Source organism: Nipponia nippon, unplaced genomic scaffold, assembly GCF_047370975.1.
Source record: "Nipponia nippon isolate SJK-2023a ecotype South Korea unplaced genomic scaffold, ASM4737097v1 scaffold_13, whole genome shotgun sequence".
NCBI lineage: Eukaryota > Metazoa > Chordata > Aves > Pelecaniformes > Threskiornithidae > Nipponia > Nipponia nippon.
Window position 1 is genome coordinate 4,562,141 of NW_028262324.1, and position 18,671 is coordinate 4,580,811.

Genomic DNA, 18,671 nt, shown 5'->3' on the forward strand with positions numbered 1-18,671 from the left:
TGAGCTCGCTTCTTATAAGACATCAGAGAATCCACATGAGAGCCACCGCTGTTGGGACAGCCCCAGCCAAGGAGGGCTCCTGTTGGGGACCTCACAGCGTGAGACGCAAGTCCGCAGGAAAATAACTTTTAATTCTGATGCTCGTGGAGCTGCTTGTTTTTTGTCTCCCTTCATTGTCTGTATAATTTAGAGACGATTTTTCCATCTCAGCTTATGAAATATTGAGAGCTTCAGTATTTTGCGCAACCTTCATCAAAAGCGTTAGAAGCCCGAGTGAGCTAAACTTTCTTAAATTGTTTTATTGACATGCCTTGCCAGCAACCCTACCAGTGGGGACTGGGGCGCAGAAAGAAGTGGGTGCCAGGAGGCACTGGTGGATCTGCCTGCGGCGTCTGCCTGTTCCCAAGCCGCTTTGCTGCCCGAGCATCGCTTCACAGGGTGCTCCAGGTATCTGTCTGCTGATACTTGATTGTGATTCACTTTTTTTGAACTTAAGCGTGTGAAATCCCTGCTCTTAGTTGAGGTTTGGAGGTGGGACGGTAGCTGTAAATCTGTGCCCCCTCTGCCTGCAGCCAGGCTGCCCTTCTCGGAGCGATGTGCTCCCCCAGCCAAGGCTGCAGCAGCTTCATGTGCTCCTACAGCACCTGGAAGTCTCCTGCCCAAACGCCTCCCCCCAGTTATCATCCAGCGTCCTGCTTATGCGGGAGGAAAACAAGGCCCGTGTCTTCATGAACGTATGCCCTGCCTGCTTGCAGAATGCTTTTTAATACTTCCTTTACAGCACTTTCCCCCCCCCCCCCCCCGCCTCCCTTTACAGCCTTTTTCCCTCCCAAAGGGAAGTAGAGGTACCTTAAACTAATTAGGAGTAAGAGGCAGAGAAGGTGGGGGTGAAGGGTTAGGTGGGATGCCGGCAGGCAGTACTTCGAGAATGTTTATGGACATGGCTTGGCAGTTAGCAGTAGCCTACCAAAGCTTTGGAAATTTCATAAAAAGAAGCATTTTGCTGTCTGTGAGCGAGTAAATATCCCACCACGCTTATACCAACTGCAGAGAATTCAGCTCCTGTGATTTCTGGGCTTTTAAAAACACAGCATCCCTCAGCTTGGGCAATGGCAGGCTTTTAGTTTGCTGTCCTGGCAAGGTGTGTAGGTCTCTGGTTCTCAAAAAAGTAGCTGGAAGGAGAGTTAGTGTTGCCTGCAAAGATTTGGAAAGGATTATATTGAGACCTGAAGCCTCTCAGCTTAGAGGAATACGGACTGGAGCGGTGAATCCCTCCTGAGATCTTCAAATGTGCCTGTGCAAGGTCTGCAAGCAAAATGCAAATGTTGCTTCTCCTCCTCGGGTGGTTTTATGGGATCTGGGAGGAGGGTGGCATGGAGAAGGATGGTCTGGGCAGTAACTGGAGGGGTGGTTGCCTCTTCTCTGGGGCAGTACCGCAGGCAGCCAGGGACGCCCGGCTGTGTGGCAAGGAATGCTGTTGTGTAAATCCTTGTTTCCCCAGCGCCCGGCTTGCGGTGAATGGTGCTGGGCTGATGGGATTAGTCAGGGGCCTCCAGTTAATGGCTGTTGTTCATGCCGCACATCGGGGAGCGGCTGTTCAAAATTACCAGGAGGTTTGTAGGTGGCAGAGCGGCCACGTCTGTTAAGGGGGGGAAAAATGGTCAAACGTGGTTGTGTCCAGTGGGTTTCTGTTATGAGCCTCCCTTGCTGCTGAGAGATCCCTGGTGGAGTTTACTCCCCATATAAAACACTTCGGATTTACATTTTCCTTTAACACTTCCTCTTCGATCCAAGTAATATGTTACATGTTTAATTGCTCTTCCTTTGAATTTTCCAGTCCTCCTTTGGTACCCTTGCAACATCAGTATCTTGTTATCTTGTTGTTGCTTCTAATTGCTAACACATGCCAGCTTTCCAGTGCTGCAAACTCCGGCGCTGGGGCTTGGAGGGGAGTTTACAAGGGAAGATTTACGTGCATGGGGAAGCCTTCAGAAAATTAATTTGCTAGTTTACCCAACAGCTTATCCAGATTTCAAAACTGAGGGCTAAGACGAAGGCTGATTTACACCCGGCACTGCGTAAGGCAGAGCTGATTTCATGAGGGTCGATCTGGTGGAAGCGACCCGCAGCGCCTGTGCCGGCAAAGCCCTCTTTTCCTCTCGCCGCCCCGCCGCCGTCTCGCTGTTATTGCCGGCCATAAACAAATTACGTGTATTTAACAAGTTAATGTCAGCCCGGCTGCGAGGCGCTGGTAGGTGTGTGCTTGGTGACATCAGCTGGCGAGCAGCCTGGCAGCAGCGCGGCGCAGGCAGGGAGCAGGCAGGGAGCCGAGGGTGTGTGCCTCTAAGCTGGGTATTCTGGCAAGGTGGAGAGCTGGTCTGTTTGGCAGGACCTTCCCATCTGGGATCCATCTGTGTTTCCCTGGAATCGGACAGGCGGCTCCAGGCAGTGAGAAATCGCAGATGTGCGGGACCTGACACATGTCCAGCTAATGAAAGGAGAAGGCAGGCTGGGCTCCGGCTGCGCTCGAAGATCACTAGCGGAGGAGGAGGAAGAGCACTTTTATTTATATTTCAAAGAAACTAGGTGTATTCAACAGCAGCTGGATCGTTGCAACCTTGCTGTTTAGGGTAAGCAATAGATGGGTCTATTTTTAAATGGGACTGGGTAGGGCGCAGCGTATTTGGGGGCAGCGAAGGATGCTCGGGGGGACGCTCAGCTGCCATGCTGCCAAGTAGGTTTGAAGAGCGATATGGGTTTCGCCGGTGGTCTGGGAAGAGCCTCAACCTTGAGCGCAGGTAGAGGGAGAGGGTGGGAGCGGCGCCGTCTGCAGCGCTTCGCCACCCAGCCTGCCTCCGGTCGACTGCAGTGGCTCTGCTGGGGGAAAAACTTCAATAGAGGAGCCGGCTGCATGCGTGGATTCTGCAGCTGAAAAAATACTAAACTCTCTCTAAGGAGAGCTGTGTTAGAGCTCTCTATGTTGCTATGGAATGGTTTATTTTTTTTTTTTTCTTCTTATTTTTATTCCCCCCACCACCCCCGTGAGCAGAAGGCTGGGATTCAGCATTTTCTGGGGAAATGGAAAAGCAGGAAGGTTTTTGTGTCTTTTAGCAGAATGTGTTTTTCCGCTGTGCCTAGCCTTACTCTCATTTGTTCGTGCTGATATTGAAGCCGGGGGGGTAAATCTGCAGAGGCAGATTTCTTCCACCACCTCCCAGATTTCCTTAATTTTCCCTGTGTTTTCAGTGCTTCTCTGCATTGTGGCAGAGGCTTCTCCCTTTTTGTCTTTGCGCTCCTCGAGCAGCAACTGATGCTACCAGCATCTGAATCTCTCAGATCAATTTTGTGATACCGGAACAGACCTCCCTGCCCTATAGATTTTCATTGTCAGGCTGCAGGCTGCTGTATTTTCTTTTATTCCATTGTAATCTCCCGATCCTGCATGTGTATTTGAAACCTGCCCTTTCCCTCCTCTCCCTGTTTTTTGGGGGGGTTCAGCAGTTGAAATTGCTCCTCCAACCCTCCGGAGCAGCTTGTTGTAAAGATCCCTCTGTTGCACCGTTGCTGAGCCGCTGCCCCGGGTGTACGCTGCAAAATATTACCGGCTTTTTCTCCCCCACGCAGCACTCTGCTCCTGTGTGACAGTACTCGCAGTCCATTTTATGTGCTGAAGAAATCCTGCCCAGCTGCGGGAGATGCACCAAAATCAGCACTCAAAGTTTGGGGAGCTAAAATGTGGCTGAGGATTGCTTGCTATCGAGCTGGAAAAAGAGAGAGGAATATTTGCCAGGCTGTCTGGTGCAGGATGATTCCCTTTGGGGCACTTTGCTGTTGCTTTGTCCGTGTTAGTTTTAAGCGTGCCAAATGACAGGGTTTCCCCGGGGAGAGCACGGTGCAGCCTGGCCGGGCTCCCTGGCAGGGTGCTGCGCTGCTGCATGGGCTGCAGCTCCGCGCTCGTCCAGGTCGGCCGCTGCATGTGCCACCTTAAGGTTTTCCTTCTCTTGCAGCATGCAAGCATTTGGGTATAGGCTTTTGGAAAATATATCTTGTAAGTCTGCTTCTACAGACACACCAAACACCTCCTATGCGTCCCTCGCTGTCCCTGGAGAGGAGGCAGGAGCGTGTGCTGCCTGATGCTCTGCGACTTCAACGTCTCAAAGTGCACCAGCACAAAGGAGGAATGAAAACCAAAAAATCACCAGGAGAACCATACAGAGTGTGGTGATATCTGAAAGCAAAGAGCCGTGCTTCTCTGCTGTGGCTCTCCCAAAGACTTCCCGAATTTGTGAATGCAGCACAGCGTGTTGGAGCATCTGCTCCTGCAGTCTCTTTGCAGGCTGGGCTCTGATTAAGCAAACGGAAGTTTTGCCGGCATCAGGGTGGCATGATTTGGCCATTAAACAACTAATTTGCTGGTGTCTTGCTCAAGCCCTGCAGGAAACTCTTTTCTTCTCAGGTTCCTCTGGTTTTTGGAAAGGATTTGGGGTGCCTGACGAGCTGAGTGCTTAGGTGAGAGGTGGTTGTACTTTGGGGAAGAGGGTGGCTTGAAACTTGGTGGCCAGTCATAATAATTTTATAGAAATGGGGTAGCACATCCAAGTGAAGACTTGTTTTTGGGTTTTTTTTCAGAATTGTCTGCTGGATGATGTGATTTTCACTATTAATATGGAGAAGATGTTTAGTCTAATTTTTGGGACTACCTAGGCTTCACCTAAATGACTGTGGGTCCTCCCCAGCCAGGTACTCCTACCCCAGCACATCCACCAGTTAGAGAAACCTGCACATAATGCAAAACTAAGAGGCCCCAGTGTAAGAAACAAGGTAAAAGGGGTAAAGCAAAGGCAATTTGAGCAAATATTGCCAACAGGAAAGTGCAGTAAGCCAAGTGAAGGATTTGAAGGGTCTGAGGAAGGAGCAGAATTGCTAAAGGCAAGGAGAATAAATCGTTAATCTGAGAAGTCTATTACACAGCGAATGCCCTGAGGAAAAGAGCAGAAACTCCATTTAATAGTGAAAAGGCCAAAACAGTGCTGCCAAGTCGGGTTCTGCTCTGCCCGGGGACTGGAGCCATGGCCCCTGCTTAGTTCCAAGATGCTGCTATTTTTGCAAGTTGCATCTGCTGGTTTTTGCAGAGCCTTGTTTAAACCTGCTGAAGCCAAAAGCAAGGGGAGCTTTTCTCACGTGAACTGTGGGTCAGGCTCTTGGGGTTTTTTTCCTTCTCTTTTATTCCTTAGTCTTACAGGACCAGTGTCCTCGAGAGAGCAGGGTTTCACTTCTTAATGCTGCCCTGTCTGTCGGATCCAGCGTGAGTCCCAAGTTATTTTACTGCTGCTTTACAGGGCTTTGCCACGCGTTGCTCATGGTGGATTTTGACTTGTAGAGGTTATCATTGGGGGACAGTAGGCAAGAGGGAAAGAGCGTGCTTTGATTTCAGAAGCTGAGTTTTCAAAGCAACCATCTCTTTGGTCCCCAAATTGACCCATAAATGCAGTAACCATCAGCAGTACTTTGCAGGAGGCAGTGCTCTCCCATGGTTATGTGCTGGGATGGGCGAGCCAGGTGGCCTCTTGTTTTTTTCCAGCTCAGTTTTTTTAGGGTTTGGACGAAAACCAAGATTTGTTTGTTGTGCCTGTGTGATGTTTATAGTATAGCTGGATAGCTGAATAAAGTAATTTGAGGACTTGGGCATATGTAGCAGTTTTAGGGCAACACTGGCTAGTTCTTAAATCTGAACAGGAGATAGCCATAATCTGTTGCATTTTGGGTTTTTTCCCATAAGACCTGTCTTAGCTATACTTGTTCTGGGCTAGATTGTAAGCTTGCCTTTATCTTAGCATCTAGTGACTATTTCCATATCCGATTGCTTGTTAGAAGCTAGGTATGAAATGTGTTTCGACAGACACTCCAGAGCGGTCCCTGGGGTCCGCATCACTGCAGGTCTCTGGGAGCCTGTTCAACTTTTATTTTTAGGATGGAGGCTGTCTTAATTCATGCAGCGTTCAGGGAATGGCTGGAAAAACCTTTGTTTAGAGCAAGAGCAGAAGCTGGGAAGAACTGGTGAGCGATGATCCCGCAGTTAAAGTGCAGCACGGAGAGGCTTGGGTTCGGTTCCTGGGTCTGCAAGCAATCTTCTGAGGCAAGACCTTGACCTTAGCGCTGCTTTGTGTGTCAGCGGCTTGCGTCCAAAATGACAACAGCGATTTCAGAGGTTTCAAAGCATTTTAAAGTGTAACTATCACGCCTTTTATTGGGCTGGGTAGTGGCATTTTTATAAGCCAAGCTTAAGATTTTTAGAATAATGTGTATTGAATTTTCTTGGCACGCTCCCAGCTGCAGGACTCCTGTTTTTCATGTCCGTGGCAGGGCTTGTGCTGTTGAAGGAGGACAGTCGCAGGTGGCCAGAAGACCACTTGGAAGAACCAAGACTGTCGCAGATCTGCTGCTTGGTTACTCTTCAGTCCTGTGGGAACTACGAAGCCAAGAGTCAGTTTTGCTTGCAGCAACAGGACACCACAACCTAATGGTGGGATGCTGCATAGCCATCTCTTTCAAGGGCATCTCCTTCACCAAAAAAACCCCAAGAAAGCCCCAAAAATATTGATAGCCATCACTGAGCTCGCCCCAGACAAGGGGAGGAGGAGGAGGAGGAGCACGCTGCCGCCCCGAAACAGCTCAAACCTGTTGCTCCACAGCAAGCTGTGAATGTTTAAAGACCCAGTATTACTTAGGATGCTGGCGGAGCGTTGGGGGGAGCGGGTTATTGTGCGGGGAACAGATGTGCCGTGCGCTGTTGCCGCGTGCCGGCTCTGTGCCGCTGCTCCCGGCACCAGGTGCAGCCATTGTTCCGGCTGGTCCCTATTCATCCGCCCTCGGCTGCTGCTCCGTGCCCGCTCCCTCATTGTTTCTCCAGGAAATTAGCATTAAAAACCCATCCGAAACCCCCACGTCCCTCAACTGCAGGTGACTGTTATTGGCCCCAGCTGCCACCCTTGTGCTTGATTACTTCCATATGGGGCTGTGGCAAGAAGTAGGATCCACTTATTGATTTTTTTTTTTTTTTTTTATATTTTTCCCCCTTTTTATTCCTCCCACCCCACACAGACACTTCAGCACTCACAAGGAACAAAACCCTGAAATCTATTAAGCCCCCAATAGGATCCAGTTGCTATTACAACTGGGATGAACATTTTACAAGCAAAGCTAATTACACCCTCTCCCTGCTTTCTTCCTTTCTTCAGCCCCCACCCCATAAATGTAAAATAACCAGAGGGCAATTGGTAGTAAATTAAATCTTTGCGGTGTCCTGAGAGGAGGTTTTCTTGCTAGCAGGAAGAAGTCTGCTGGGCTTTAGATGTTTGGTTATTTGGGGTTTGGTTTGTTTGTTTTTGTTTTTTTTTTTAACTAGAAAATGGGAAACTCTGGTCTCTGGCATATTGCTGTGGCACACCTATTAAAGGGACACACAAATCCCAACCTGGGTCTGGATAGAAAAGGAAACAATAATTGAACAAGTGAGTTGTTAATTTGTGAGTGTAGTCAACTGTTGACAGGAGCCAAAGAGAAACTACACGCCATTGAGGTTACAAAATTCTAGGAACAACGTGGTTTTCTCCTGGTACGATTCGTCTGCAGGGCAGCAGGTTGCACGAAACCCCAAACCCCCTGAAATCTCTTCTGGGTTTCCCGCTGGCAGAGTGGCACGGAGCAGCCTGGGTTTGCCTCGAGGCAAGGTGCGCTGCAGGTAGTAACAGGAGAGAGGGAGGGCGGCATCTCTTGCTGCCCTACGCAGGACTTGGAAATGAAGCTGTTCTGCAGAGGCACGGAGCATCTCCGGCGAGGAGTGCAGGTGGGTCGCGTCCCGTGACAAGGGGACCAGCCCACGCAGCCCTGGCCTACTTTGTGCCAGGCAGGAGCAGAGGAGAGCAGCATCTCGTCTCTGCACTGGAGGCATCAGGCGTGGCTTTCCTCTGTGCTGCTATCCAAACAACTTGGGTGACAAAGCCCTGTCCGAGTCTGGAGGCCAGTCAGTCGGAGTCTATAGCTCTATGGAGAAAGGCTGGGTTTCCCTTATGGCACACTGGGCCTCCCAAAAGGAGTTTTGTTTTGTTGCAGCTGATGAGGTTTGTGCTGGTGGCTCCTGACAGAGCAGCTTGCTGGGGGATGATGGTCCTCAAAGCACCGTGACTGAGGTGTTGCATGCTACTGCCTGGGCCTGAGCAGGCTGCTTGAAGATGGAAGGCCATCAAAGCTCCATAAGTCTCGGCCATTATGGCTTGTGAGGCTATTTCATAGATAATCAGTAGCTTTTGTGTCTTTGTATTCGTGGTGGTGCCTCAGCAGCCGCTTCTATGGGATCTGCCTTGTTCCCTGCCGGTGATGTACTGGGCAGCTCCTGCTGAGACCTGGCAGGGTGCTCCGGCATGACATTGGTGTCACAGTCTCCTGTTGCTGTACAGATATACAGGTGCAAACCTCTGTCTAGAAAAGATCCTAAGATGTTCTCTTCTCTCCTCAGAGCAACCAGGTAAAAACTGTGAATTGTCCAGATTGAAGCAAAAAAGAGGGAAATCAATACAGACTGTTTTTTTACTTCTGCACTTTTTTGGGGGGGGTTATGATGAGTCTTTAGAAAAAAGCTCCTACCAGCGGAGGAACCATATTAGGATGCTTGGGATGGTCAAGTCTCTAGACTCACTTTCTCCCCAAGTCAGAGAAGGGAATTTCCATTCCTCCCTGCCATGTCTTTCACATGGAAGATATGTTCAAAACAGACAATGACTTTTTATTCTGATAACGCAGTCCCTGTTGCTACTCTGGAAGTAGATGCTGCAGTGAGCATTTACTCAGGTACAGAAATCTTTGGGAACAGCTGGGGCTTGGTTGGTTGACCCTCAAGATCTGTAGATGCAAACTTACTTATAGGTGGGGAATGGATTTGTCCTGAGATTTTTGTGTCTCAGCATTGGTTCTTTGGTATTCGTCAGGTTGGCCTCCACCGTGAGGTCCATCCGGCCTTGATGGGTGGGACCCACCAATGCAGTTTGTGAGAAGGATTTAAAATAAAAATTCTGGTTGGCATCTGAGGAGCTGGCCTTAACCGAAGTACTTGGGTTATTTACTGTGCGTACCTCCTTCCTGCTACAGACCCATCCTGGCTTGGCTGCCCGGCGTGGACCACCCAGAGCTTTGGGAAGCAGCCATGCAGGTGCAACGGTGTAGGTTGTACACCTGTACACCTCTGGTAGTGGACTTCTTAAAAAAAAAAACAAAAACAAAAACAAAAAAAATCAGCCCCTTAGAGGTGCTGTGCGGCATGGGGAGAGCCATCAGCTAAATCGGGTCAGAAGGATGGATGAAGCTAGCAAGACGACCTAATAGAGTATCTTGAGCAATTTTCCTCATGCTTGTTTTAAACCCTTCAAAGTCAAATCTCAAACTTAGGGGGTTTCTTCTCCCTAATTAAATTAACAGGCCATATGGTGTTTACTGTGAGCGCCTGCAATATGGAAGGAGCTACCTCCTGGATCACTTTCTTTTTTCAAAAGAAGCTGCTTTACCTGATGTCGCTGTTCTGAAATGTTCTTTTTAGCAGCAGGCGCGAGGGGTTATTTCAGCCACCTCGCTGGTGTTGGTGTCACCTTCTGATCCTGGGGATGGGCTGTATCATAACGTTTTCTGTTTCTACAGCCTTCTTTGTCTTCTGCTTTTGTAGTGCCATTTTGCTTAGTGGGAGTGTGTATAGTTCAGGGGTTTTTCATGCTTTTTCACATGCAGGTAATGATTCTTGTTCTTGGAGCTGAGGAGCATAGAAAACATCTCAGCGTGGTAGGTTCTTTGGGGGTGGCGGTGTTATTTTTACAACTACTAATTTTTTTTGTTGAGGGTAACGTTACCGTCTCAGGAATGTGTGAAACTGAAAGTTTTGTAGAGTTTTGTTCTTTATTAATGGGTTGTTTAAAAAAAAAAAAAGTTACTTTGCATCTGCTGCTTTTATCTTTACATGAAATCTGGAGGAGGAAATGAAGACTTTAAGGAAGAAAACCATTGGTTTATTATCAGACCCTTGCATTTAGATGAACAGGAAAGTAGGGTAAGAATCTCTAAACCTGTAGGAGAAATGAAGGAATTAGAAGTCTCGGATTTTGCTGTTTTCAGCTACTCTAACTCATTTAGTAGGGTTTTTTGGTAAGCATAATTGTTGTGTGTGAGTAGACTTTGCTGTGAGCTCATTCTGCATCTCTCCAGTGATGCACATTAACCTTTCTCTGCAATCTTAACTTCTTGATGCGTCTTTTCTGTAGGGGCTTGGTGGTAAAAGGGGAGCTGGATGACCCTTCATCTACAGCCAGGATCAGCTTGTTCTGGGGTATCTGAGCTCCCAGAAACAGATACATTCGTGTCCGCTGAAAACACCCTGCCACATTAGCATATTCCCTGTAACGTATGCTCAAAGGGTGTTTCTTTGCAGAGAAGCCTCTCTAAAGATAGCATCGTGAAGTTCTGTGTTGTCAACCAGGGACACTTGATCTAAAAAACAACATTTGATACACAGACAAGGTTTGCAAGTGCCATCTGGATTCCGGGAGATGAGCTAGGTTGTCTCTGTTTTGCATACACTCACCAGGAAAAAAAAAAAGTATGTGCAGGCAGATTAATTCTTCAGGATCACCTGAGCAGGACCATTTAGTCCACACAAATGTCCTCGGTGACACGGGACACCAGTGTAATCCCAGACTGCTGGGCAGCATGTGCTGGTGCACCTTCTTAGGGTGCTGGAAATAATTCTGTAGTTTACTGGTATATTTATTGAAACCCAGGTGGAAATAATTTAAATTCCCTGGGGCCAGTAATATTTTAATCTACTATGAAGCATACTGCAAGGCAGAACCTGCAAATGATGCAAAGCCCTGCAGAAATGGGCATATTTTTAGGGAGGTGGGGATGCAGGGTACACAGATGTCTTTGTCTGGCTTCAGTTCTGCGTGGTGGAGAGACCGTCCGCAAAAATACGCCAGCGCTAAGCACAGAAACCTGGAGAACATGAACATCAAACACAGCCCTAGGTTGAATAGCAAACTTACTGTCCGCATCTTCCCAGGGATATGTAGGTTATAAAATGTATTCTACTTCAGGGTCTATTTCTTGACTTTCTAGTTATCCTCTCATATGCAGATCTAATTTGCCTAATGGGCTGGTGAGTGTAATTGAAAGGCAGCCTGCACTTACACGATAGTGAAAAGTCTCACCTGTGCCCAAGCACAGATGGGTCTCTGCCTCGCTGCTGCATCATTAGAGGAAATTTATAGGCACTGTGTCACAGGCTTTGCTGTGACCGCGGGAGGAAAATAGCAGTTTAAAACAAGCTTGGGGTTTTGCTGGGTTTTTTTGTTTGCAGGGTGGGCTCTCTTATTTCCTGGGTTTGCAATTTTGGTGGTTGCGCTTCTTGTTTAATATCATCTTTGTCTTCCCCTTGTGCTCCAGTTGGTGGTGAGCAGCCTAATGCAGGTTACAACTAACTAGTTTAGGACAACCCTAAGAATGATGAGTTGGAAAGTCTTTTCTGTGCTATGTTACAGCATGATGCTTTGAAAGCAAGTGCGTCAGCAGCCGAGCCAACACCTTCACTCTGTGGTCCCTGTGCATCACTGAGTCTCCAGAGGTTATCCATGGAAAATCTCCACCTCTGCTGCCCATGAGAGAGACAGGAAGGAGGCACAGCAGAGACAGTTACTGCTGTGCGTCCATCTCTGCTGGGGTCGTTCCCTGAAGAGACCAAGAAGTAGTGAGCTTTAATGGCTCTCCTGTCCACCCCCGTCTCTCCATGTCTGGGCTCTGCAGGAGATGCTGGCTTGTGGTGCTCCAGCGCCACGCCAGTGGCCCCACTCCTAAAGGTGTGTAGGTGCCCATCTACATCATCAGGCTCCTAAACACCTGGAAAACCCATCCCTAAACATGTCGCTCCTGTGCTTCCAGCTCCGTGGGACAGTGGAAAGCTTTCCACGTGCTGATGGAGTTTGGGGCGAACGGGAAGAGCAATTTGTGTAGTGACGTGAGGAGTGTTTTTAAGAGGCAGAATTGTCATCTTGGCAGGGCTCCTATGTGTGTCATTGATCGGGAGTGAATATTAGCTGGGCAGCAGTTAATGTACTTAGCGCCCAAGTAAATGAGGCATGCTCTCTAAAGAGACCCAGTGTGAGTTATGGCTTGATTAGAGAGTCTTGGCTACATCGTGGTTAGAGAGTCTTGGTACATCGACGGGGTAGCAAGATGAGTGTTAGTGTGTGCAGCACTGCCGGCATCCGTGCAAGGGCTGCGGTATGAAAGCCACAGTGGGCTGTGGGCTGAGGAACGCTTGTGGTCCTCGGTTCAGACTTTGGCACTTGCAGGAAGTTGTAAATAATGGAAAAGACTTGGGAGGTCTTTTTCACCTCAAGTTCCTCCTTGAATTCTTGGACAACTTTCCCAATTTTGGATAAAGTTTGGTGGAACTTCAGCCCCTGAGCTGGCTGGCGGTGGGTGAGGTCCTGCTCTTCAGCCTCCCTCCAGAGAAGGGAGACTCCCAGTTGGACTCTGCTTTGTCTTTGGAAAAGAGAGAAAATAATATGACTTCAGGGCCCCAAGGGGGATTGTTTTTCTGTGTCCTTCTTTGATTGCTTCATTTTGGGTTTGTGGTAGAACTTGGATGGTGGTTTGTTTTGGGTTGGATTTTTTTGTTTAGTTTTGTTTTTGCAGGAACGACCGTTGTTTTCACCTAAACTAGCCCTTCTGACTATGAGCTTCTGGACTGCTTCCTTCTGCAGGTGGTCAGGACTTGTACCTGTTCTGTGCTTAACAAACAGTTTTGGGTTTTTTTTCTAGTTTAATTTAGGCTTTTGGTAATAGCTTTGGGTGTTATTTTGGTGTTATTGGTGCCTCTCTGTGGTCTAATTGATTGTTATGGATTAAACATGGTGTTCTGCCTTGCGATCTTCTCACTTCTTTAAGAAATGGCCTTGCTTTTCCTGAAGTGGTGTTATTTACCAGTTATTGGTAGTGGTGCTTGGGCTGCTGGCACTGGTACTTTGGGTCTGTCTTGTATGCATAGACTTTATCTCAGTTCCTGTATTACTCAGTTTGAGTATTGGATACCCTGGATATCTCCCTGGATACCCTCACCCCTTAAACACCAGATCTGCTGTACCAGTTCTCATTAGCTTCAGATCCCCGCATGCTCAGCAGCGTTCGTGATGCTATTTGCTCAGTATTAGCTATTTTTTGAGGTCGGTGGTGGGTTTTTAGGTTGATTTATAGTGGTGGAAACCAAATCATCAAGCAGCAGGATTTGGAAGATGGAGGACTGAGGGATGTATTCTTGAATTGTTGTTTTAAAGCTTCTGACTTAAACCTCCTCTACGTTTTTAGTAACTGGGTTTAAAGTTCTTAAATCTTCAATTACTGGATTATTTTAAGGGGAATTTGTGGTGGTTTTGAATCCATCCTGTTATTTTAAATGAGACTATTTCCTCCTCTAATGATTTTCCCCTTTTACCTTGTGTTGTGTGAGCTTCTGAGGAGCTCTGGGATGGCTCTGCCCTAGGTAAGCTATGTGTTTCTGTGATGTCTGTCTGTCTGTACTCGCCTCTCGGGTCAGGCTGAGTAGTGCAGGACTGAGAACTTGTCCGAGTCATGGGCAATGCCCGTGTTTGTTGTACCCGGTGAGGCAGGATCGCTGTGAAGATGCAATCTAATCTCAGGGATGCTCAGGTAAAAAGACAAGCTTATATAGACGAGGGCTGTCTCTCCCGAAGGAGGCTTGTGTTTTCCTCTTGCTGCTGTGGTTGAAGCATTTCTGGGTTCTCTGACACAAAACTCGAGTAAACCTTGCTGTCAGCAGCTTTCTGCCAGCCCAGGCCGTGCCATCGCTCGTCACGCGTGGGTGCTGCTGGGGCTGCCTGGGCAGCAGAGCCCACGCCAGCTCTGTCCGCTGTGGGAGTTGCTCATGGTGTTTCTTGATGCCTCGCCTGGTTCATGTGGGCTCTGAAAGGCAGCAGAAAACCTGCAATTTTGATCCCCAAAGCACTGTGGTTATGAGCTACTTAGGAGTTCCCCCATGGCGTGGCGTGCTGGAGAGCAGATGGGTGTTGAACTGACAGTCTGCAGTCTGGAACCTCAGGTCTGGGGTACAGGGATTTTTCTACCTGAGACCTGTTGGTCTGCAAGATCCTCTTAATGATCTGTGGGAGCTTCTGTACAAACAAAACAACCTGTACACATCCCAGTAGGAACTGGTGCTGCGTGTGACCAAACTGGTTCCCAGCAGCTAATGGGGAGCAGAGGCGCAGCGATGGGCAGGACTGGAAGCCCCAGGAGCTGCAGCCTTGGGATCCGAGCTCCCCCGGCACTGCGGCACGAGGCTTCACACCGTCACTTAGCTGCTTGGAGTCAGGGGTTAAAAATGCACCAGGAACTGAAATGGCCCCTGCTTGATGTGGTGCTTTTCTCAAAGGAAACTCCCAAAATGATTGCTCCCCAACAGGCAGGGGTTCATGCTGCAGCGAGCAGAGAGCGACCGCTGGTGGGAAGCCTTCAAGCGAAGGGGCTCGCTGCGCTGACCCAGAAACAGCATCTTTCTCGACATCTGCTAAATTTCTTACAGAATTGGCTAGAAAACTACCTCCTATTCCACAACTTTATTTTTCCTACTGAAACTAAGACCAGGCAGTGAAAAAGAAGGGTCGCTAGCCTGGTATCTCAGAATAGACTATCACTGTTTTTTTCTTTTTTTCCCCCCCTAGCTTCCAGGAATGAACCAGGCTGACAGCATGGAAGCTGCAGGACCCAGCAAAAATCCCCTGGGAAGGGGCTTGGGTGGGAAACGTGGTTCCCCTGGGGAAGCCATGGGAATGCCAGACTCACAGCGCTTGCCTGAGCTTTTGCAGCAGCCTGGCAGGGAGAAGGGGGCTGCATCGCCAGTGAGCGCTGCTGCAGTGTCGTAGCCGTGGCCTTGCTGTGCAGCACCGGCGGCTCTTCGGCTCAGCCGGCTGGGAGCAGAACGGCGCTACAAAATCGCAGCGGTGCTGCTGCTGAAATGCTTTTTGCAGATTTCCCTTTTCTGAACTGATTTGTTAAAGAATAAAGTAGGGCAGCTGAGGAGGCATGGGGTCCCAGACTTTCAAAGGGAGTTTGTTGCGTGGTGGTGAGGTGAATTTGTGGCTTAAATCTCTTCTGTTGAGGTCTTGCTGATGGATTTTAAGCAATGAGCAGCGCTGATGTTGCGTCTGCTTGGACACCTCTCATCGCAGTGTCCACGCGACAGGCTCTTGTGCAGGATGCGCTGCAGAGAAGCTGCATAGCAGCCAAAACCCTCTGGAAACATTTGCCTGGGTGAGACAACCCTACAGCCTCCCTGAGGCTCCTCCAGACCTATACGTGCCACTGGAGAAGCCCAGCGAGGGCTGCAGCAGCGGTGGGTCCCATGCTGGCTCCTCCATGGGGAACCACAGTGGTGGCCTGGGTTCCCCTGGCTGCAGTGGGGTCATTCCTAAGAGTCCACTTCAGCATCTCTGCTGCTCCACAGCCTGTTTAAATCAGTGGATGCGTGTCTGTTGACCATTACGAGCTGTGGAGAGCCCCTCGGAGCTAATTAGTAATAAGAGGATGCCAATTAAACACTGCTCCCTAGGCTCTACCACTGCTTTTCTGATACTGCTGGGCTGGAGAGGAAGGTAACAAAATGGAGCTTAGTGCGTATGTGTTTCATCTGGAGAGCAGGAGAAGGGTGGAGCTGCTTGTTAAATGGCCAGCAATCCAAGTTTTAAAAGGATTTATGAGTGCTAGATAAAATCATATCCTAAAGGCTGTCTCAAAGCCTCTGTTAAGGTAGAAAACACTTTCAAAAGTTAGAGCTTGTTTCACGGTGTCTTCCCCCTTTTGGGTTGCCCAAAATTTTACAGGTGCAAAAGTTGCAGCTTTATTTACTCTATGGCGTTTAGCCTAAGCAGGAAGAAAAAAATATTTCCAATCCCAAAATTACAGTGCTCAGTTGTTGTTCTTCTATATAACCTATGGGATTTTTTGGTAAATTATTTTCTTTATACCTGAGCAGAGTTTAGCACAACTTTGGTTTAAAACCAGTGCTTGCAAAAGTTTAAAGTTTTAAAGGCAGTTGCATCTGTTCTGAAGTTTTCTTTTTTCAACACTTGAGTCCTGTTTCAGAATTAACCGCATTTAATGTTGTTACCCTGTACAACAGGCTGGTGCTGCTCCAGAGAGGGTTTACGCCAGCTAAAACTGGTGGGTATTGAATAGACATAAAAAACTAGGCTGCTAATTAGAAATAAGAAGAGTTTGAGTTGCTTAATGGGTACCTCTGCAATCAAAAAGTGCTGCTGAGGAACGTCGAAGATGGGGAGGAAAGCCGTGATATGCCGATGGTGGGTGTGGAGTAGTGGCAGAGCTGGTGGCTTTGGTGTTGAAGTGCAGAGGATGGCTTGCACGTCTTGCACATTCGCTGTGCTGGTGAACCATGGCAGAAGTGAGCATTAGCGTCCGACGCTTCGATTTGGGGTACGTGGTGTGTGCACGGGTGGCTGGAGAGGATGGGGCCTGGGCAAAATGCCTGCCTACCTTCGTAAACGTGGTCCCTAAACTGCGGCAGAGTTCAAAGAATGCTAATAAGAGGAATGGACTCTTGGTGCTAGCATTGCTGGGGGAGGCTGGGTTAGCATGTCCTTCAGCTGCGAGCTTCCCACACGTTGGGTCACTTTTTACTCTCTGGAGTAAACTTGGTGTTTACTCCCTGGACCCCCGAGGGGCGAATCGCCCTGTCTGTGGCCTTGCTCTTCTGGGCAGGGAGCGATTTCGGACCTTTTTGGGGTAACCCCTTAAAGCCAACTTTTAAAATGACTTTTCATATCTAAAAAGTAGCAAAGATGGTACAATTGCCATATATCATTCATATAAGCATGGTTAACTCAATTCTTGCTTTTGCTATACATAGCATTTACTATAAGTGAAACTCAAGCTCTTTTTTTTCTGACGTAACATTTCTGTACGTAGAAGCCCCACAAAATAATCATAAAAAAAATCTTTGATACTGAGCTGTTGCTCCAAGTCTGTTTCTAAATGGTATCCCTTTTGTACGTGTGGTGTCTGGGCTCCAGCGGACTCGGGAGCCGTTAATATTCTTGGTGTTTTCTTCCCTGCGGCAAATGAGAGACAGATGTTCCCATCTGGAAAGTTTGCTCCCGCCACCGTCGTTTTGCTCGGAGTCGGAGGATTTGGAGAGCAGTGCAGCAGGCTGAGACTTTTAAGAACTAATTTTTGCATGATTGTGATAATTGCCTGTTTGATATCTGTAACTGCTTTCATTTTTCATTCAGAGTGCTTTAGCCTAATAAGTAAATAGTGCGGAGAAGTAAATATTTCTTAATATTGTAATAGGAGTAGATGATTTAAAAAAAAAGTCCTGATTCCGTAACTTTAGATGGAACAATAAACTAATGAAAAACTACCAAAATACTTTAGCAGTAACTAATCAAATGAATTAGTGAGCATCTCTGGCTTTGTTTGAACACAGCTGCCCTGCCCAGCCCCTGCCCGTGTCCCAGGTTATAACGCTGGCCGAGGAGGTCTGAGCAACCAGGGGGGTGGTTTTGGAGAGGGAGGAGTGCTCCCCAAAGTCCCCAAAGCGCTTCCCATCCTAAAACTGAAACACTGGCTGCTCTTTAGGCTTTGGTTTCCAGGAACACATTCCGCTGGGATATATTCCATGAGTATATCCCTCCTTTTGGGGTGGCTGCCTCTGATGGGAGCAGAGCAAGCGGCTGGTGAGGATGGCGAGGGTTCCCTGCCCTGGGGCATCGCGGGCTCCCCGGCGGTGCTCACTGCACCCCTTTCAGACAGCCGATGAGCAAAAGCTGTTGGCAGGGACATCAAGAGATGAACTTGGGTCCCCAAAACTTATTTGTGTGGGCACTAGCAGTGTGGGAAGGGAATTGCTATGGTGTGTTGGTAAGAGCAGCAACAGCTCCCAGGTGGCTGCCGCACCGTGTGTAAATTTTTAGGGCAGCTTTTATGGTCTGAGTGGCTATTCCCTCGCTCCTTCATTGAAAAGAGAGCAGGAGAGTGGGGGGTACCACGCCAAAGAGGTTTGTGTTGTTGTAGAAGCAAGACAGCCAGAATTTGGGGGGCTTGATGTATACCCCACTCTGGGGGCTGTTGGATGCGATAGCTTGTGGGATGGATCCTGCATCCATGGGTTTGCACTGCTGGCCCTGGTATGAGTCCGTGGACCAAGAGGAAACCAGAGCTAAGGAGCAGGGATGCCATGCAGGTGGGTTTGTGCTGATGGGTCTGACGTGGCCAAGGCAAGGGCAGAGCCGGAGCTGCAACCGTCTTGTCTGGGTGGGAACACAGCAGAAGAGAACTGCTGTGAAGTCCCACCTGTGCTACCGATGAGTTTGTAGAGCCAGGCACATTAATAGGTTTTTATAAAAATCACTGAAGGGCAAGATAGATAAAGATCTGCAGTCTGCCTTCAGGAATAAATTATTAATCTTATTTCCCTTATTAACTGCTTTCTGGACTGGTTGCGAACGATAACATACTTTGCTCTTTCAAGTTCTTCTATCTGAGTTTCACATTGAATTGAGATTTAAAGTGAAACAGCTGTGTGTGGGAGAGGAATAGAT

The 18,671-nt window shown here is 48.4% G+C and overlaps 1 protein-coding gene across 5 annotated transcripts in view; it reads left to right on the top strand.

The window, feature by feature from the left end:
* CBFA2T2 (CBFA2/RUNX1 partner transcriptional co-repressor 2) overlaps nt 1-18,671 on the top strand; it is a 64,883-nt gene that overhangs the window by 21,423 nt on the left and 24,789 nt on the right. The window contains exon 1 of one of the 5 annotated variants that reach the window (XM_087749607.1): nt 2,317-2,630. The exons of the other annotated variants lie outside the window; for them this stretch is intronic. The gene's annotated coding sequence lies outside the window, so the exon portion shown is untranslated. Of the gene's footprint in view, nt 1-2,316; nt 2,631-18,671 lie in introns of those variants that run through there. 5 annotated transcript variants of the gene reach the window in all.